We start from the raw sequence: 23,886 nt of genomic DNA on the forward strand, positions 1-23,886 counted from the left end.
CTGTAGCATGGAACATGCATTGGGAGGGAGAATACTCACCAGGTATAGACATCATATTGCCATCAGCAGATAGATAACCAACTACCCATGTATGCAGCACTACTAATGCAATGGGGAATTACCAGAGCGCACCAGTGAGTGTATCTAAATATTACTGTTGTCCACATGATAGGTTTATTGTGCAGCAGATGTGGCATGGATTGAGCAAGACTGTCGTATGAGACTCCGGTGTGTGAAATATGTGGTGAATGTAGTAGCCCCAACCATATAGGGGCCATGTACACCATGACTGGACATATACAGGGTTAACAGTGGATGACAGCAGTGAGGCCATGTACAACCTACTCCACTCAAGTCAGGGAGATGATGGAGCAACAGTTCTTGTGTTGTGATCACATGTGTAGGCATGGAGAGGAATGATATGTTAATGGGTAGTATTAATGAGTGTATGTTAGCAAGTGCCATGCAGGATAGGGAACATATGTAACTGAATGTGGGACTGTCTTTAAACCCAGGGACAGGGAGGTAGTAAGGTGAACTGTCAGTGTGTGTGTGTGTGTGTGTGTGTGTGTGTGTGTGTGTGTGTGTGTGTGTGTGTGTGTGTGTGGGGGGGGTATTGATTATGTCTGTAAGTGCAATCTGGTGGAGGTGGAATGTGGTCAGTGCATGTCAGATGTATGTGTACATGTGTATCTGTTTGTGTGGGTGTCCATTTATGCACAGGTGATTGTGGGGTTGATCACATGGCGGTACTTCTCCTTGGGATTGTGCCGTACATGGACATGGAGTAACACATGAGACATCAGGACAACTTGTCTGATATGTGAACACAAGACAGCTGATAGCATAACAAGGTCTGTAGCATGGAACATGCATTGGGAGGGAGAATACTCACCAGGTATAGACATCATATTGCCATCAGCAGATAGATAACCGACTACCCATGTATGCAGCACTACTAATGCAATGGGGAATTACCAGAGTGCACCAGTGAGTGTATCTAAATATTACTGTTGTCCAAATGATAGGTTTATTGTGTAGCAGATGTGGCATGGACTGAGCAAGACTGTCGTATGAGACTCCAGTGTGTGAAATATGTGGTGAATGTAGTAGCCCCAACCATATAGGGGCCATGTACACCATGACTGGACATACACAGGGTTAACACTGGATGACAGCAGTGAGGCCATGTACAACCTACTCCACTCAAGTAAGGGAGATGATGGAGCAAAAGGTCTTGTGTTGTGATCACATGTGTAGGAGTGGAGAGGAATGATATGTTAATGGGTAGTATTAATGAGTGTATGTTAGCAAGTGCCATGCAGGATGGGAACATATGTAACTGAATGTGGGACTGTCTTTAAACCCAGGGACAGGGAGGATATAAGGTGAACTGTCAGTGTGTGTGTGTGTGTGTGTGTGTGTGTGTGTGTGTGTGTGTGTGTGTGTGTGTGTGTGTGTGTGTGTGTGTGTGTGTGTGTAAATGTGTGTACTGTTATGCAATGCTGTACAGGTCTTAAAGTGTGTGTTTGTTTCCCCCACAGGTGGCGAGGTGGGTCAGGTTCTCTCCTGCATGCAATCTGATATTGGTGTCCATACAGACACTGGTGATGATGATGATGATGATGATGGTACTGTTGAGGCACAGGTGGGGTTGTCAGAGGCCGACACTGTGGCATCATTTGTCATCACACTCCTAGCCACCCCAGGCCTGCACACAGTTACATTGCCCATACACACCCCATCACATGTGACCATAGCAGAGGGACAGTTGGCGGTTAGTGCCAGTAAACGGGAGAGTGTGGTTTCCATGCTGACTGTGTCGGGTCATAGTCGGCATAGCTGGATGTCTGGCAGGGCACCACATAGGCTAATGTACTGTGGTTGTCCTGGGAGGGCTGCTGGTCATCATGCCCCTGGAAGAGGCGCCACAACTGGTTCCACCAGGAGCATATTTCAGGCTGTCATGGAGGCACAGGCACATATGGAATTGCACACCAGACAGGGCCTGAGGCTGTAGAGGGCTGCTTTATCATCTCTAAGTGATAACATCCGTGAACTTGTTGCTGATCTCCATGAACAGAATGAAATCATGGATAGACAGTGGGGTGAGATGGTGGGCCTCCTTGACTATGGTATTTCCATGCTTGAAAATATGGTGGGAGTAGTGCGATGATCGCATCGACGTAGACCAGAAACACCAGTAGCTGATGGTCAACATGGACATGCTAGGATGCCAAGCCGCTCTGTAGTGGCAGTACCAGCCCCAGCACATCACTGGAGGTGCTGTCCACACCACCTCATGAACGTGGCCATGGCCAGTCCCATGCGGGATATGGTTCCAGCAGACATCTGTCATCATCAGGGGAGAGTAACGCATCAAGGTCTGTACCTGCACGTGTCCATGGAGCCCCTGCCAGGCACAGTCAGTGTGTCCATGGCCAGCGGTGGTGAAGTGCACAGCCTGCCAGATATGGGCAACAGCTGTCCAAAAACACCTGTATAGGGTAGCCACATGGCAGAACTGTGTGCATGCATACCCACACACTATGCAAACACACCTAGGGCAACCCCATACCGACACACACCACATCACCATGCCCCGATCAAAGAATGAAACCCCTCACCCCCACACATGATGTCAAATGTATGGACCACCTTCGGCCTTTGGCAAACCAGCAACACACCCTGTGCATATGTTGATACCTGTGCCACATTTCTGTCATCCATAACATCGATGCAGGGACAGGCTAATATGGTCCTGATGCACACACTGACTGTAATAGAGTGCTGCAATGTACTGCTGTGTAGGATGTTGTCAGGGGTAATGTGTAATGCATACATGTGAGGTAATGTAGCCATCCAGCTATGATGCAATCCAGCTGTTAGTAACACTGATTGATTGTGATCTCCATAATGTTATCCATTTGTGTTGTAGGTGTACATGTGTCAGCAGGAGGATGGTCTGCAGTCATATTCCACAAGGGTTATGGCACTGTGGTGACACCATGGCCGTGACATATCCGGTGTACAGTTGCACACATGTCACCGGTTTGTATAACAGTTATTGCCTTTGCCACATTGACAGGTGACCTGCTGGGACATGTATAATCTGCAACCTTATATCAACCATCCACATATGCTCACATCCTTAATTGGCAACACTGTGACTAGACCCCTACCTAGGTATGTAGTGCTGCTGAACTGTGTGGCTTTCATTGCACACACCACACAACGTTTAGGGTGAGGTGTGTACCAGGTCACATGTTACATGCAGAACATCCACATACATGTGCAATATGGTAAAGGGGGATTTAATGGTTGTATATGGAGAATACATAGTGTGTCATACCATCATATACACATTAATAGACACATAACAGGCAGACACACATCTTAGAGACCTGGGCTTATTGGTAACTAGTTCATGTGTCCAATGTGCTACAGGTAGGCTGCACACATGTGTAACTGGGCTGTATTGTGGTGTCAGTTACCTGTATGGTTGATGGTGACAGTGGCCACCAGAAAGTGGTATGTGGGACATATACCGGGTTTACCATGGTGTAATGACAGTGTACACAGCACCCACATCCTCTAATGGATACTGTACACACTGGAACCAATTATGAAACCCTGACATGCCCACTGTCACAAATTGCCCATGACGGCAATACAACCCATTGTATATCACAACAGTGGTACTACAGGGATATGCATCAATTGCACATGCCACAGGCATAGTAGGGTGTTGCATTGCAATGCCTGTCCTATGGGCAGCAACAACACTATCTGTACTACTGTGTGGCAATGTGTAGTGTAATAGGAGTATGTGGCCTCAGAATGGTGTACCCTACAGATATGCAGACATGCACACATACACACGCTTGGCAGACCTCAATGGGTTTCCCATGCCTATCGACCCATTTGTACAACACTGTTGTGCTGGTACTACAAGGCACATGTAGCTGTTAGGGAGAGGAGTGTAACAGGGTACATGTCTTGTACAATACAGCAGCAGCCACATCTGACTATGGCAATGGGAGTTGAGGTGGTTGTGAAGGCCATCATGGAATTCCCAACTGCAGGTTTACTAACACACAAACACTGCTATCCTCAGTAATGCACATGTACATGTGCCAGTACTGCGATGCATTGCTGCAGGTGGTCATAGCTGTGTACCTGGCTATTGTCCATGGAGGAATTGGATGTGTAGGGTGCGTGTGCACATTGGTATCATGCCACCTGCCATGTGTCAGCAGGCAATCTATCGACAGACACCACGTTAGTGACTGTCAGGGTGAGAGTGACATGCATCAGCCAATCCTCTGGGTATCTTCTTCACATGGCCACTGAGGTGATCCAGTTGACATGTATGCAACATATACTACAACACATGTTTAGTGTCTGTGATGGAGACCTGTACCCAAGCATATTCAGTTGACTGTGGTAGTGTAGTGTAGGTACCCGTGGCATGTGGCCCATACAGGGTGTTGTCTCCTATATGTGGCAGGTAGTACACAGCTGGCCAGACATGTCATTGTCAATCAAGCATAGGTTGTCTGTAGGTATCCCAGCTGGATACCTGCCATCTGCACATCTGTACAGGGACTGACAGACACCAGTTTGATGAGTAGCTATGCAGTAGGATGAATGTGTCAACAGATGGATGTTTGACAACAATATGTATGCCATTACTACATGTTGTAAGCCCTCACTAACATGTGCTGTACAGACGGTACTCTACAGTTACATTCCACATGTCTGATTATTATCCAGTAGGGGATATATACGGTGACACAGCCCTCACACCAGGAACATGACAGTGAGGCCTCAGAGTACAGCTATGTCTGCAGGTGTGCTTGTTGTCAGTAGTAATATTAGCACTTTACCCTTGCCTGGGGCAGCACTGTCAACAGTAGCAATGCCATGTTACACTACATGCCATTGTGACAGCACATACCCTGGGTTGCTACCCCTGCATGTAACACATTCACATGGATAACAGTGTTGAGCAGGTCTCATATACTTGTGTGTCCCAGACATGAGACTCAAAACCCTTTGCTACTGTAATGACAGCACATAGATGCATGTACTGTACATGGTAGTACATACACTTATTACAGATGTAATTTCCCAGAGTTTGACATAGTTTTGTATATTACGCAGAGACAGCCTCTGTGTAGATGATATGCCACAGAGTATAGCTGGAGGTTTTCTAAATGGTCAGCATAGACCATCTGCTTTAGGCCTGTGATTCTTATAGTGAGGTATTTCCACTGCCTTCCCAGCTGTCACAGATGTCTTGGGAGGTACATACCAAACGAGGAGTTGTACTCTATACTGGGTGTAATAAGGGATGAGTACAGTGGGACAATTACCTCCTTTTTTCTGGATGTAAAGCCCTCAGTGATGAGGTGTGCCACATAGAAGGATTTCCTTACTGTTCTAGCAATGTGGTTAATGAAGGTGAGACCACTGTCCACCTGTGTCCCTATGTCTATCACACTTTCTGTGTTTAGTGTACTGCCACCTATGTGGTAATTCATGGGTATAAGGTATTTCCAAAGGGGATAACTATACATTACTTGGCATTAAGCTTGAGCCCATGGCTGTGGCACTAAGCATCTGTTTCTGTAAGGCCATGTCGTAGAATATCCACATCATTTGGGGATGCAATAATGCCTCTCAGTTTGCAGTCATGAGTGAACTTTGTTAGCCAGAGTTCCGTAGTGTTGGCCTGTACTTCAGGGAAGTAGATGCCAAACAAGACCTGTCCCAGGACTGAACCCTGAGGTACTCCACTTGTCACTTGTCTGGAGCTGGGAATGGACTTGGCTACTTTTACAGTATGGGTTCCATCAGTAAGTCAGTTGGCAACCCATCAAGTGACGCAGGAGTTTATGGCTAGCTTTGTAAGTTTAACTATGTCTCCAGAGTGGGGGATGGTGTTGAAGGCCTTGGCCAAGTCCAGATAGGCTGTGTGGACCATCGTACCCTCTTCCACAGCTCCAGAGACTGATTCAAAGTAGGCAATCGGGTTCAGGATACTAGATCAGCCCTTCACGAGCCCAACCTGGGTGGGGTCCAGTGTTTGCTGGTTACCGATGTCTTTGCTTATAAGTTGCATGAAAATGCATTCCATGCCCTTGCAGATCAGGCTCATCAGACTGATGGGATGGTAGTTCCTGGGATCCAAGGTGGATTCCCCCTTGTGGAGTGTGATAACTGTAGCTGTGCACCACTCAGTGGGATTGAAGCTTGAGGTGAGGCTATGATTAAACATGGCACTTAGGTGAGGTGCAGGTTTATTTTGTAGTACATGTAGTACACAGCCCAGGATGTCATCTGGTCCCATGGATGCTGTGTTCCTAGCTGTGGATAGTGCGGTTTGCACCTGTGCGGACTTGATTACTGGAATTTGGCAATCTTTTGGTACTGAGATGGGCCTTTTAGGGGTGAGAGGAGGGTGAACGTGGCACTAAATCGATCTGCCCGGATATTGGCAAACTCCTTGGAATCAGTATATTTAATGCCATTCTCTTGTAGCTCAGAGCAGTTCTGAGTATTGCCGTTTAGATCCTGGACATAACTATAGAATGCCTTGTGGTTGTCTTTATAATCTTTGGCAATTATATTTGTGTAACAAGCTTTGGTGTATTTTGAGGGATATCAGCTTCTTACTGAGGCTGGTAAGGGAGCAGTTTGCATTTTGGGATTATCCTTTTTTCTTCAACAGTTTCGTCCTTCTCTTGTATAGTTTGTTTATGCCAGTGGAGCACCAGATTGGCTTCCTTTTTTGGAGGACAGAGTCTTGGTTCTATTTGGGATCGCACAATTCATGCACAAGTGGATGTGCTCATACAGTGCATTAGTGTAGTATTCACCAGTTGCACTTTCAGCTCCCTTCTCCATGGGTGTCATGGAGTTTGTCACTTCTGACTTGAATAGCATGGCATTGGCTTTGGAGAGGGTTTTTATGGACATTTCCTTACTGGCGGGTCGGGGTGAGATGTGGATGTCAACGGTGATTACCTTATGGTCAGACCTGACCAATGAGGGGGTGACCACTGGTGTGGAGTATCTTTCTCCCATGTTGGTATTGACCAGGTCTAGGATATTCTAGACCCTGGTTGGACAATGGATTAGTTGATCCAGGGGGTTAGAATGTATGAATTCCAGGAACAGTTGGTAAAAGGTGTTGGTACCTAAGTAGTTTTCCCAGTTAATGGCAGGGTAGTTGAAATCACCCAGTATTATGGTGTTTGGTTGTATCTTAATATTGTCCAGTATGTTTATAATGGTGTAGTGAGAATCTTGGGGCATGTTTGGGGATCTGCAGCAAGCTACAATTTGGATTGCAGTCTTACCTAGTGTTAGTTGCATCTGGAGATTCTCAGATGCATTGTGTTGGGAAATAGGCTGGAGGTGTAAATAACCTTGGTGAATATGGGCAATCCTCCACCTGTAATGTTGTGGTCTTGGTTTGTTGCCCAAAATGTGTGATAATACAGTTGTAGCCAGGTATTACAGGTGTGCTCTCTGGAGCGTTGAACCAGGTCCCAGTTACTGCACAGATATCGATGTTCCCCATTTGTAGGTGTGCCTCAAGAGAGTGCCTTTTTAGGTTTAGACTTCTAGCATTGAGTCACATTACCTTCAGTTTTGCATGCTTGTATCTGTTATGGTGGTGGTTTTGTTCTTTGAACCTTACCTAGATAAGGCACTATGGGTGTGCCAAGAGCTGTAGCTAGTAATCTGAATCCCAGGGGCAACAGGTGCAGACCATCTCTGGCAAAGCATCGTGGTTTGTAAATCATGTCATCCCAGACAGACAGATACTGGATCCCCTTTGAATGACATCAGATGTTTAGCCAGTTCTTGAAGCCATTGCTGTGTATATGTATATGTGTGAGTGTTTATATGTATATCTATATATATATATATATATATATATATATATATATATATATATATATATATATATATTTATATGTACATATATATCTCCATATATGTATGTGGATATGTATATGTCTGTATATGCATGTGGCTATGTATATGTGTATATGTCTATATAGATATGTGGATATATGTGTACACATATATGTTTACCATAAGTCCAGAACATTGAGTGGAGTCCTACCTCAGCACCAATAGTCCCAACCCCGTAGTGCAAGGGGATGTCATTGATGTATTGCAGGTATATATGTAGACTGTTGCTACTGTCATAGGGGTGTCTTAACAGACATGTTGGGTGTGGGAGGTCACATCTGCTGTAGACATGTGCACCATTGCCTACGGACAGACATCCTAAGGGCATCATAGTACAGTACCACTGCTAGCACAGTAATGATATTGTGGACTACTGCAGGGATATGACCAATATATGTTGACAGTCTGGCACTCTGTGGTCAGTCCAGAAGTGTACACATGTCCCATTCATGTGAAAGATGTAGTCCACGCCTCCCATTGTGGATGTTACTGGCCATGTACATGGGTATATCATGACAGTACTGGAGTACATATGCCCACACAGTATATGCACGCACACACGACAGTCTGTCCAGACATATAATACCTGGTGATGCTGAGTTCACATGGCCACATACTACCCTGTAGATAGTGACATATATCTGTACAGCATACCACTGCTTTGTCAGAAATGCACAACAGTTATGCTGGCCTGGCAGCAGTATATCTTGCAAATAACTGGACATAACAGCACAGTGGGTAATTACAGTAGGCTGCTAGGCATGTCACAAAGCACTGGGCAAACTACAGGCATACTGCCACAACACTGGACTACATATTGTATGGGGTAATACGCATGTACCTGCGATTATAGCAGGCTCGATACGCAGGTCACAGCACAGCATAGCAGACACCTGTGAGAAAATGCATACCCACATCCAGTGTCAATGCAGCCACAGCCACATATGATACACAAGCTAATATGACTCTGTAATGACTGTCTGATAAACACAATCCTCATATGTGCCACTCACACACAAACCCTTCATATACTGGTCATGGCTGGTATGGGACACATGTTTGTCTGGCCCTACAGAAATGTAAGCCAATAGGGTACCATACACTGGAGCAGCATGTAACATCAAATAGAACAGGACTGAGAACAATGACGTCTACCACAGTCTGTACAGAGCCCAAGGTTCGTAAGCGCAATACACATACTGTCATCAATCATCCTAACTCAGGGGTCTGCAACCTGTGGCGCTGGAGCCACATGTGTCTCTTCCACCCTGTTGTAGTGGCTCCCTGTACCTCTGTGGATTAATGGACACTCTACCACACAACACACACACACACACACACACACACACACACACACACACACACACACACACACACACACACACACACACACACACACAGTGATCAAGCAATCCCAACACAGGAACAAAATTATGGACATATGTTAGGTATTGTTCTTATACACTTAGTTATTTTATATCTAGTATAACTATATATGAAATCATATATGCTCAGCTATCTCCATTTTTAGAGTTAGATAGCTGTTGTGCCTCATGGTGTATTTAGTTTGGTGGGTGAAGGGTCAGGACTGGCTCTTTGGATAATGAAGGTTGCAGACCTCTGCCCTACGTACACAGACCACAGTACTATAAACACAAACACGGAATGTCCAAGTAATGTCCTCAGAAACAATCCTTACTACACACAACATGTCCAGCAGTCTGTTATCTGACTGGCTTGTTATCAGGTATGATGTCAATAAATAATGCCGTACAGAACATATGCACCATATATATGTGGGCTTCATCTGCACAACACATGAGCACCTCTGCAGTCTAGATGTCAGTGTATGGAACAGTGTTATATGCCCCTGTAAGTCAGTATATGGGGGGGAATGCACCATAAGTATCCTAGGGTGTTACAACATGTGAGGAATATCAGTAGTAAGCTGCATTAAAGTATACGGATGTACATTACCATATATTTCATCTTGTGAACATTGCTGGCCTACTGCTTACTGCCATCAGTGTGATTGTGGTGATTTCAGTTATGCATTGTTATGTAACAGATACTGGCCATTGTGTCAACCTAAGTCTTTTCCTCCTAGTAGTTGCATGCAGAGTGTATTTAGAGGCCACTGGGCTATACATGTGCATTACATACTGTTGATTGCATGTTATCCTGTGGCTCAGTCTGTCTTTCCAATTGTACTACTTGAAGGCCTTGGCGTGGACACCAACAGATGTGATGTGTTTGGATTACTGTAATAAATGATCTGTTTGAGAGTTGCATTACTCTGTTTGTATGCATTTCAAAGCATGATCAGCTATATGACATAGCATATACAACTGTAATAGTCCACAAATAAATCTTTCTTATGTATACAAACCTGTGTGTTGTGTTACATCCTTTGACTTCTCTGTGGGTATATGTTTCAGGCAACAATTGTGTTTGATATGGGTGACTCATACACTGTCCATCTGATGAGGTTGCAACTGTAGGGATACTGGCTGTTCAGTATGGTGTGCACCCTCTGACTATGTATCTTCCTAGACATACCACTGTGTGTGTATGTGTAGTTATATATATATATATATATATATATATATATATATATATATATATATATATATATATATATGTGGTGTGTGTATGTGTGTGTATGTGTGTATATATATATATATATATATATATATATATATATATATATATATTTATATCTATATATATATATATATATATATATATATATATATATATATATATAAATATATATATATATATGTGTGTGTGTGTGTGTGTGTGTGTGTATGTGTGTGTGTGTATATGTATATATATATATATATATATATATATATATATATATATATATATATATACACATACATACATACATATGCATATATAAGTATCTGCATACATTCATTTGTGTGTGTTTCTGTGTGCATATGTATCTTAGGACTGTTTATTGCTTACACATTTTAAATTCACTATGATAGCCAGACTGTACTGCATGATATGTTAACAATACCAGCCTGACATAATACAGGTGGGATGGCTTACTCTTAACATCTTGTGGCCATGTAGTGTCAGGTCCTGGTTATGGCATTTGCAACAGTTGGTATTGTATTGCAGGGCAGACCTGTTTTGCTGGGTGGGGGATATCAATATGTGTAAAACTTATGTTGCTTGAGCCCCCTCACCCCATTAATGGTGCCTGTGTTCATATATGTCTTTGTTATGTTCTTTATTTTATATATATATATATATATATATATATATATATATATATATATATATATATATATATATATATATATATATATATATATATATATATATATATATATATATATATATATATATATATATATATATATATATATATATATATATATATATATATCTGTATATACATATCTATATCAATATATATATATATATATATATATATATATATATACAAAGAGGTATGCATGGAGAGAGAGAGGTATGTATATATTTAGTTTTATATATATATATATATATATATATATATATATATATATGTACACACACACACACACACACACACACACACACACACACACACACACACACACACACACACACACACATACATCTAGATGTAAAAGTACATTTCCTGTACTGTTGAATGATTGAGCTGGATGACATGTTTGCGTAAACTGTTAAACTAACATTACTCCAAATGCAGTATAGCAGCACTTCCATTCTGTAGTCAGGTCAGGCACATCCCCTTCCTGTGTGTTGCCCTGTTTCCATGGTGTAAGTTGTTAGAGGTAAATTGCCAATCCATTTGAGATGCTGTTTCCCAAACAACAGATATAGTTCCTGCTCATAGTGAATGAAAAGGGCCAACACCAACATGATATTCTTAGATATTGGAGTGTGTTTCCATGCAATTGGCTATGGGAATGTTACCACAGCTGTTCCACATGCAATCAGCTAGGGGAGGGCTGCAATTCGTGCAGAGGCCATCAGCTGATCATGAGTATCACGTAAAATACACATGCTGCTGCCTAAGCAAAGCAGGTGTAGGTCTACACATCCACCAGAGAGGGGGTGGGAGAGGCAGACAGAGGCAAAGACAAGTCATGGAGGGGTGAGATAGCAAAACCTAAGCATGTTTGTATCACACACCTACCAGCACAGGGTATTAAACCCCTGATAACTATGTTGTGTTATCACAGTTCTATGCAGTTATTGGATGTGCCACATGGGTTACCTGCTGTGGAGCCCTCAGAACATATATGTGATAGTGAGTGACATCTGCAACAGGGATATGGTAGCTATATGGTAGGTGATGTACACGTGCCTGTCCGCATGAACAGGTGCCAGCGTCAACACAGCCACACTGTCACAGGGACGCACTCACATTGACACACTTGACAGGGCCAGGGTTACAACTCATCAGTAGTGGGATTGCCACAACACATCACTGTTCAGGTATCACATGCACCACACGGGTCATACAAAGGTTGTATGGGCAAATGGTATGGGGAGGTGTCTGACATCAGACAGCATGCTCAGTATGCCAATGGGGGTTGTAGTGAGTGTGCATTTGAACATACACACCATACAACATACACACAAACACACAGGGTGCCAGAACTGACATGCATGGGTGCATGTCTGCACGGGTGTGTGGTGGTTGACTGTGCCAGATGGATATACAAAGCTAGGCGATGGGTATACCTTGGCATCAGGCCACATGACAATGGTCTGCATTTTGTCTCAGGGCTGTAGTTTCGCATTTGCTCACACAAGTGGGTATTGTATCCCCCATCCAGTCACCTGGGTGACTATTGTGTGTGGCCAATGCTGTGCATCGCTTGCCTTGTATGTGTTCCTTAGTCCATGACATGGACGGTGTCTGGGATGTGCAAACCTCCCACATGCATGTATAGTGTCATGTGGAACTGTACCTGGCGTGTCTGGCCCATGTTATGAACACAGGTTATCATCAGATGTGTCAGTCTTGCCCACCTGTGGTGGGAACTGGTAATGGACAGCAGGTTTACCCTGCATCTACATTGATAGCATGTTAACAATATTCCCTGGTGTCAGTGGCATCTGTCCATACAGGGCATGTTGTCAGGCATGGTATGTCCTTTGTGGGTCACATGTGATGGCACCACAGGTGTTGCAGGTGTCCATTGGGGAGGTGCACTGTCTGCATGTATGTGCATATTGGGCAGATGGACAGGGTGCCATGCCCTCTGTAGCCCACTGCTGTCACTCCAGAGTTACTATCAGTGGCCAGTATGCAGTGTACTACCCACATATTGGCTGTTGCCTAGGCATGTGTGTGTGTATGGGACATGGGTTGAGAGTGTGCTCTGGGTAATACTGGGGTTGCTAACTGTGATTGCCTGGCCTTGATGCCATATGTATGGGTATGGCTTTGCACCCCAGCCTCTCAGCTATTTCACATCTGTTATCCCTGTATGGTGGACATTGTGATATATAGTAGGGCCACCATATAAGAAATATGCAAAAACATTGGCCACAGGTGTCACATACTTACAACCACTTCCACACAGGATATGAGTTTCAAACACACACCTGTCATGTCTGGGAGTAGAACTCCTGTCTGACTAGTTCATTACACTACAGCATTATGCAGTTATAGCACACACCACAGAGATTACTAGAGTATTCCTTCCCCAAAGGTGTATATCACATTGGATGACATCAGCAGGTCTGCCAAAGTAGGACATTCTAATTGTAGTGAGCTTGATTAGCCTAAACTGCATTGCTCTCTACACAGTGACACACACAAAACATCCACAACCAGCATGTGCGAGTATAGTACCCCGAACAGAGGTCTAAATCATATTACAGCATGGAGCTGTTATAGGACACACCATGGAGATTACTGGAAAACTGCTTCCCCAAAGGTGTATTTCACAATGAATGACATCAGCAGGATTGCCAAAGTAGGCCATTTGAAATGTATTGTGTGTGACTAGCCTGAAATACATTGCTCCCACACAGACATGGCACACACACTAAACATCCACAACTGACATATGTGGGTATAGAATGCCTAACAGAGGTCTATATCACACTACAGCTTGGAGCTGTTATAAAACATATCACGGGGATTACTGGAAAACTCCTTCCCCAAAGGTGTATTTCACAATGAATGTCATCAACAGGATTGCCAAAGTAGGCAATTTGAAATGTGCTGCGCGTGACTAGCCTAAAATGCATTGGTCCTTACACAGACAGTGACACACACATTAAACATCCACAACCGACATGTGTGGGTATAGAACCCCTAACAGAAGTCTATATCACATGACAGCATGGAGATGTTATAGGATGTACCATGGGGATTACTGGAAAACTGTTTCCCCAAATGTGTATTTCACAATGAATGAGATCAGCAGGATTGCCAAAGTAGGCCATTTGAAATGTACTGAGTGTGACTAGCCTATAATGCATTGCTCTATGCACAGACATTGTAACACACACAAAACAACCAGAGCCACCATAAGTGGGGATGGAACCCTACCACAGTTGTACACAGTTATGGCACATGCTATGGAGATTATTGGACTACAATCTTTCCAGAGGTGTATTTCTAGGTGGGTGACATCGGCAACCTTGCCAAAGTTGAGCATATGAATTGGAAGGAGTGTGAGTACCCTAAAAAGCATTGCTCTCTACACAGACATACACACACACACTTGCCATGTCTGAGATCAGAACGCCTACCTAACTACTTTATCACACTACAGCAGTACGCAGTTGCAGGACATGCTACGGAGATTACTGGGCTACAGCCTTTCCAGAGATGTATTTCTAGGTAAATGACATAAGCAGCCTTGCCAAAGTTGAGTATATGACTTGTAGGCAATGTGAGTACCGTAAACAGCATTGTTCTCTACACAGACAGAGTCAGACACACACACTTGGCATGTCTGGGATTAGTACACCTACCTAACTACTTTATCACATTACAGCAGCAAGCAGTTACAAGATGTGCTACAGAGATTACTGGGCTATGATCTTCCCAGAGGTGTATTTCTAGGTGGCTGACATCAGCAGCCTTGCCAAAGTTGAATATATGACCTGTAGGCAGTGTGAGTACCCTAAAAAGCATTGCTCACTACACCGACAGAGACAGAGACACACACACACACACACACACACACACACACACACACACACACACACACACACACACACACACACACACACACACACACACAAACACACACACACACACACATACACACACACACTTGCCATGTTGGGGATTAGAACACCTACCTAACTACTTAATCACACTACGCTGGCAGTACGCAGTTACAGAGCATGTTATAGAGATTACTGGGCTATAATTTTCCCAGAGGTGTATTTCTAGGTGGATGACATCAGCAACCTTGCCAAAGTTGAGCATTTGAATTGTTGGGAGTGTGACTACCCTAAAAAGCATTGCTCTCTACACATTCACAGAGACACACACAATTGCCAAGTCTGGGATTAGACCTAAACTAAACCTAACTAGTTTATCACACTACAGCAATACACAGTTATGGGACGCGCCCCATGGAGATGACTGGGCTACAACTCTCCCAAAGGTGTATTTCACATTAAATTACCCCAGCAAGCTTGTCATAGTATGGTTATGGGGAGGGCAGTGTGCGTGCATGGGCCATAACCAATTCACCTAGGGGTTGACATGCCACATGAGAGCACACACAGGGTCATATTTCACAGGTACATGTATACAGCTGCTAGATGACTACTTCCTTGTATAGTCATGTTGCACAGCTGGCACGTGCACCACATAGTCTGTAATGCTGACAGATACTGATGGCTAGTATCTGCAGTGAGTGACATCTGCACCTCATGTGTTTGGAGCCCTTTGGCTGGGTGCTGTGTGGACAGGCCTGGATGGCTCCTTGTCACAGTCACCCTCTTCCACACATCTATGTCCGTCTTCCTTTGGCTTATTATAGTGTGTTGTCCTTACATATATGTCTGTATTCCTATCCACTGTGTGTGTACAAGGCATGAGTGGTGCATACAGACAAGTGTCTGCACTAACAACTGCAACTGCCAGATATGTCTGGTCCACTGGTGTTTGCAGACATGGCTTTCAGGCTTTCATGTGTTTAAGTGTGTGTGCATGCCCAGTATGACCTTTCAGTATGTTGTTGATTGATATTGCCTTCATTTCTCTAAGTGTGTGAGCATGCCCAGTATGGCTGTCTGTAATGAATGTGTGGATCAAGTCCAGGTAGTTTGTACTGCAGTGCTGACCTTTGTGTTATACACCGACAGGTAGCATGCTGTCTCTACAGGGTATCCATTGATCATGTGGCATTGACTGTTACGACATTTCTACATAGCGGGGGGTACACCTGACTGTTTCTACATTTCTACACAGGATTGAGGGGGGCACACCTGACTGTTACTATATTTCTATGTAGGATGGGGGGATGTGCACCTGATTATTTTTACATTTCTACACAGGATTGGGGGGCACACCTGACTGTTACTATATTGCTACTTTGGATGGGGGGCACACTTATTTCTACATTTCTAAACAGGATGGGGGGTACACCTGACTGTTACTATATTTTTACATAGTATGGGGGCACACCTGACACTTGTACACATTTGCTAAGACTGTACTGGTATGTCGGGTACTCCATTTCACTCTGTAGTCTTACCTATCGTGCTGGCTAGAGGCATAATGGTCTTAGCTTTTAATTACCTACATATTAGTTTCTGACTTCCTAGCCTTCAGAACTGACATCCCACTGCCTGACCTGCTGTAGTCTGTCTGTGTAAGCCTGGGGGGGTTACCCATAGGCCTCATTCAGAGGCCATAGCACACCATTTGTTTGTGTTTGTCTACACCTGTCCTGCTGGCTTTGACTGTTGTTGGGAATGTGACCCCCCTCCCCGACTGGCATGTGTGAGTCACTTACCTTGTGGTTGTCCCAGTATTTAGGGTGGTGCTGCAGGGCTGCCTATGTTGAATGCACGTAGTACACTCCCTACACATGGTTAGGCACAGGTAGTGTAATGTTTGGCATCCTTTTACTGCATGTGAGAGTCAGAGAGAGAGGACTTATTCCCTGGGTCACTCCCATGTCAGTGTATGTGCTATGCATTGCCTCTTTGCCAAGGCCAGGGCATACTGGGCACGCCTCCTTCTGCCTACTGGGGTAGGCTCAGGTTGTTCCTCCCCCGAGTTACTCTGTGCCTGTGCAGGCCTTGGCAATGGTGGGTGGCTGTGTGGCCCTGCCCCGTGCTGTTCCTGCAGCAGCTGTTTCCACAGGATCATATTATGTTGCATGGCACATATAAGGACAATTTGGGTACATGTAGCTGGTGAGTACTGCAAGACTCCACCAGATGTGTCCAGGCACCGGAACTGTGACTTGAGCATCCCAAACACACACTCTATTATGATTCTTGTTTGTGCGTGTGCCTCATTATGGAGTTCTTGTTCGGGTGTGTGTGCATTTCTGATGGGTGTTATCAGCCACGGCTCAAGTGTGTATCCAGCATCCCCCACTAGATGACTGTGTGGGATGTCCCCATTGGGAAATCTCTGGTACAGCTGTGTCAGATGCCAGATGTGGGAATTGTGATAGCTTCCAGTGCAGCCAGCACACACGTTCATTATTATGCCCTAGGTATCGCACACAACCTGGCAGTTGATGGAGGGGAAGCCCTTGCTGTTGGTGTAGACCCTACCCCGCTCACTGGGTGGTGCTTTGATGCATATGTGCTTGCAGTCTATTGCACCCACTACCTCAGGGTATTTTGCTATTATGTGGAAGAGACGCATTTTGCTGGCCAACGCCTCACGGGTGTTTGGGAAATATACATGCTCACCAACATGTGCTGACATGGCATCCAGGAACTGGGGGAGTACCCTGGATGCTGATGCTTGTGAAATCCCCATCATATCCCCAGTTGGCCTTTGGAAGGTACCTGTAGCTAATATTCTTAGGCCTACACATACCTTGGTATCCACTGGGATGGGTTCCCCTCTGTTAGTTCTGTGTGTCAGGCGTGGCCGGCACAGTTAAACAATTTGCTGTAGGAGGTTCCTGTCCACCCTATAGTGCTCCACTATCTCCAGCTCACATAGCCCTGGGTAGGTTATCCTGGGTATGTACACTCTTCTCTGTCTCCTCACTGTGGGTTGCTCTGCAGCATTCTCATCCACACCACCCTCAGCCTCTTCCAGAAGTTGTATGATAGCTATTGCAGCCCCTAACATTTTGCTGTTGTGTGTGTGAAAAGTTCTCTGCTTGTTTACACTGGTGGTGTAGAGTGTGGGAAAAACCAGAGGGGAAGGTGTTTGCTTAGTTTATAGTAGTGTTCTGGGCTGGGCTGCTGCCTTTGTAATTGGCTGATTCTGATACATTTTGCCTGCCAGCTAAGCTAGTTCTCCTTGATTACCTTCCTACTACTGTTTTCCCTTCCCATTGCCTTCCTGTTTAAGCCTGTGTGCGTGCTGTACAAATGGAGTGCTCAAATGTGCACACTGCTGCTATTTTCAGGTTTAACCTCTTTTTTTCTTCCTGTAAAGCCCAGTGCGCGGCACGCACATCTGCTTAGCCTTTGTGAAGAGTGCTAAGCAGATTTAGACACACCCCGTAGCTTAGCTATGCTAAGCTAGGAGCAAACCCAAGCCACAGGGCTCCAATCCGCTTACAGTATGCCTGACACACACACCCATAATGTCATCTAACTCCTAGGCCTGCACCAGGCTATTCCTACTCTTACACTGTTGGGACTTGACTCACATGCTGGAGAACACTGGGATTTATTATCCTTCCCTTCATTTGCATAGGATTTTCTGCTAATGCATAGTTACATGTCTCACACTGAGCCTCCCCCCTTAGCAATCACTACTCACTGGCCAGATTGTCTTCTGCCTGCCATTGACTTGCATGACAGAATACTCATTTTAGTTAGAATGCTTATTTTAGGTTTATTTTATTATTTCCCTCCAATCCCATTTGTGTGCCGCTGCCCTACACTTAAACGGCCAAGATCAGCTAAAAAAAATAAAAGTAAATTTTTTTATTTTTTAAACTGTTTGCAGTGCCTTATACTTGGCCATTGGCATGCTTACTACATGATATGCAGCCTTTATTTGAAGGTACCATAGCTCCGTTTTGGATTTTGCAGAAATACACTCTAACCGAATACATTTCTGCAGATTGTACTAGTCTTTCATGGACTGTTGCAAGCTTCCTGGATTGCAAAATCACCTCATTTGCATGGATTTTACATGCAAATGGGGTAATTTGTATACCAGGGCTTAGTCTGTGCAAGATTAGTGCAGGAGCGCTTGTGCATGCCCTGCAGGCTGTTCCTGGATCGCACAGCAGACATATTGCCTGCTTGAGTTCCTGCACTGATCTTGCACTCCATGCAAGCTTTTCAGAATCTGAGGGACTGTCTCTGCTGTCATTGTAGCTGGCTTATCATAGCAACATGCTGTACAGCTTCTTTCATGATCATCGTGGTGTCCATGATTTCTGATATTATATATATCTTATCCAAACAGTGTACACAACCACAGCAATATATGACCTACAATTCAAAAAAATGTGTAATTGAGAAGATAAGTGCACTAATAATAAAAGTAAATTAGGTTGTTGCACACTGACATTGCATCAAATAACTTAGGATGGAAATCAGCATCACTTAAAAGAAAAAGACAGCCGCTTAGACAGCGCAGTTTATTTCCTTATCATAGTTACTTATTTTGTAGCATAATGATAATATGTGTCTGGCAGAAGTTAATTGTCAACAGAGGCACAGAGCCAACATTTCTAATTAGAAAATCTTTTTACAGTAGTGTTGTAGATAAGAAGGATTAATGTGCATTTTCCTTACTTAGTTGCCTAAGTATCTTTAGCTGGTCAAGAAAGATGTAAAATATAATAATAGACAGCAACTTGGCAGCCTTCTGAAAAAAATGTGGACAGCATTGAGTTAGCCAAACACAAAATGGTAATCCAATTTAAAATGTTAAGTGTTCATATGAAAAAAAAACAAGGAATGAGTGAAATGGGGGAGTGATAGACCAGAGAAGTAAATGACATAGGACAAGGTTAAAGAGAGAAGTAGGGCAAACAAAAAAGTTAGCAGGTGTAGAATATGAAGAAAACATTTCAAGTATGATGGAAGACGGAGACAATTTCTTGTATGGATAATCAGAAAATGTTCCATTTCTAAAGCCATTCATGAAGTCAGTAGGATATAGCTTTATCTTTTAGTGCTTGTCTCCTCTGAACACTCATTAGAAAAGCTAGAAATACATGTTATATATCTCAAGTGTATACATTATAAATCCTGTGTTTTTTAAACTCCTGCCAGCCTCTGTAACTGAAGAGGAAGCATACTGAAGGTCATGACGAGACACGTACCATGAAAGGGTATTGCAAAAAGTGATTTTATTATTTATATAGCACTTTGCCTGCAAAAGTTAAGTGACACAGTTTTATCCTACAAAATGTTTATGCACTGAACAGCTTTTATGAAAAAAATGATGTCTCCTCGGGACAGCAGTTAATCTAGAAATTCTATTTCTAGAGAGTCATTGGCAGGGTATTTTGGTATTTGTGAAAGTCTGCTTATTTTTTGGGCAGAGGTGGATGCATATATTTTCATTATTTTGGATAGTGTGATACGCAGTACAGTCTGATGAGATTCAGACAGAAATGCACAATAGCCTGTCTTCATTCAGTTCACAACCACTGGACATGAGTGATCCATCGAACATTAGCTCATTGCAATACAGGTTCCAAAGTAAGCGATAATGCTTAGCAGGGAGTGTTTTAATCTGCAATTAAAGCCTACCCAGGGGATTTATGAGGCCAGATGCTGCAGGTGGAAGGCCTCTACAACCTTGGAAGTGTGTTAATTACACATTAACACACAACTTGGAGGGGATTATTGCCCTTAGAGAATGGGCTGTCTGTTATATTGTCGTGTTTGACTAACTTATTTTTTTAACACTACATTATTTATATATATATATATATATATATATATATATATATATATATATATATATATATATATATATATATATATATATATATATATATATATATATATATATATATATATATATATTGGTCCCCTTCACATGATCGACTTTTCAGAAAATCGACTTTCATATAGCCGAGACCATATGATCAACTTTCGAAAAGCCAACCATGGGGAACTGCTATCTCCGTACAGTGCATAATAGGAAAATTTCGATGTTGGAGTTGGTATATTTAAGTTATGGGGAATTCGGGGGGGGGGTGGAGCCCCCACAAAGGGTGCAGGGGGCATAGCCCCTCCTGCTAACAGTTTAAGGTAAGTGTTTGTTCTGTTTTATGTGTTTAGTTTACATGGTCAGCTTTTTGAAAGTCGATCATATGGTCTCGGCCATATGAAAGTCGACTTTCTGAACACTCGACCATTTAAAGTAGACCGGTATATATATATATATATATATATATATATATATATATATATATATATATATATATATATATATATATATATATATATATATCTTTTTAAAAAAACTATGTAAAATAGTTCCTCTGCCTAATATTTCAAACTTTCTGTACTATATGTTAATGGTGTTGGAGGAAGTATTTTACATCAAAATTATATACAAAAAATAATATACTACTTAAAAATATAAATAAGCAAGTAAAACGGAACAATTGTACAGAGAGCCCATTTTGTCTCTGTCTCATACACAGCAGCTTTCTGCTTTCACACACACATACATATACACATGCAGTCTCCTCTGGTTGCATACTAGCATTTACTCACACAAGCATAACTTTCAAATTCTTAGCACAAAAAAATCCTGCCAAAGCCAAAAATAATGGGGGGGGGGCCCAAAAATAAGGACACATTTTAAATAGTGTTCTTACAAACTTAGAAAGTTTCTAGAATAAAAGGTCTTGTATAATGATGCATTTTCTGAAAGGTATAAAGCCTGAAACTCAAATTCCTGTCATTATTTTGTGAATTCGCTCCTCAATGATTTGTCACAAGACAAGAGAAAAAAAAAAAAACCATAGATTTTTTTATGAGAGGAAGAAAAAATGAGCAAAAAAACTCTGGGCATTTCTAAATTTTGGAAGGTGAAGTATGCACACAAGATCATTCTCACTCTCACTCTCTCTCTCAGTCTTAGACACACACACACACACACAGTCTCCTCCACTTTCATATGCACTTTCACTCACACAAGATGGTTTTTACTTTGTCTGTCTCTCACACACACACACACACACACACACACACACACACACACACACACACAAACACACACACACAGAGTCTCCTCTTCTTTCACTCACACAAGACTGCTCTCTCGCCCTCTTTTTCTCTCTCTCTCTCTTGATCCCTCTCACACACACACAGTCTCCTCTGATTTCATACATGCATTCACTCACACACATAGAAACATTAACACTCATACACATACACATTTTTTCTGTTTATTTATTTTTTTACACTTGCTAAACAGCAAAAATGCTGCTTAGTGAGTTTAAAATAATGGCAACCATTATTTTTTTTTTCGGTCTAAGCTCCACAGCAGCTTGATATGCTACCATGAAGTGGAAGACTCGTTTGTCAGTCGGCATTACTTGTACATTAATACTCTGCTGGAGAACATTCATTCTCTCATCAGGGTGCTGATGTACAGTTGTCCCGTTCTCTATGATGAATTAATAATATGCCTAGAGTACTTAGGATTTCCTTAATGTCACATGCCAATTGAGTATACTGGCATAGCCAAGTAAGCAATACTTCTGACATCACAGGGAAACATCAACATTAACATCACAGAGAAGTCATGTGTGTTCGTATTTTTGTGTGTATGGCAGACATTGTCCATCTGTTTCTATGGTATGCACGGTTGAATCATCAGGCTACTGTCATGTTGCCTTCAAAATACCAACAAACTTTTATGCCTTTAACAGCAGTTAAGACCAGTTATCCTGTTCCTGGAAATCTATTATTATACGGTACTGTGATGGGCAACATCATGATATAGCAATTAGCATTCCTTCTTGACAATGCTTGGTTGACTAATTTGGTTCCTACTTGAAGTGGCCTCTATATGATGTCTCCATGTGCTCCTAGTGCCCATGTGGGTCTTCCTGAGTATCTTCTACTTCTAAAGGCATGTAAACAGATGTATATACAGCCTGTTATTCAGTCTATTGCCCTTGCTTATCATCTGCTCTGCATTGCAGAAATGCGTTTTGCACTGCAGTATGTCATTTCTGGAACAAGGAACAACTATGCCATGGTAATATTTAGGGTTGTGAAGTACTTTTCTTATAAAGCCCTAACCCTACTCAGTGAATACTGAGTTTATGAATCTCAACCTAAATACAAATAAACAGAATTCAAAATGAAACAGATAGGTAAAAGAGCTGGAAAACTGTTCAGCACCCTACACATTAATGCATTAAGAAGAGTGCAATTCCAGAGTTAGATGGTAAGCATCGAACGTTTTATTGTTACCCCAGAGATTCATGCCTTATCTCACAGTTATCATGTATCCTCATAAAGAAACTGCACAGAGGGGGGCATGGCTTGGATGGAAGGCTAAAAGCAGCACAAATTCTCTGCTCTGCAGGACTATAACTATTCTGACAGTAATTATTTACAAAAATCACCAAAAATAATTTAAAAGCAACTGCTCTACAATCTAGAACTCGTAAGCTTTATATTGGTACATTTTTCAGATCTGTATTATAACATCGAAAAGACCAAATGTCAAACAGCCTATAAGCTGAAAATGCCGTACCTCAAAGTTGCTTTTGTGGGAGCTGCACCCCCACACACCTC

Source organism: Protopterus annectens, chromosome 5.part1 (genome assembly GCF_019279795.1).
Source record: "Protopterus annectens isolate FY-2018-M chromosome 5.part1, PAN1.0, whole genome shotgun sequence".
NCBI lineage: Eukaryota > Metazoa > Chordata > Ceratodontiformes > Protopteridae > Protopterus > Protopterus annectens.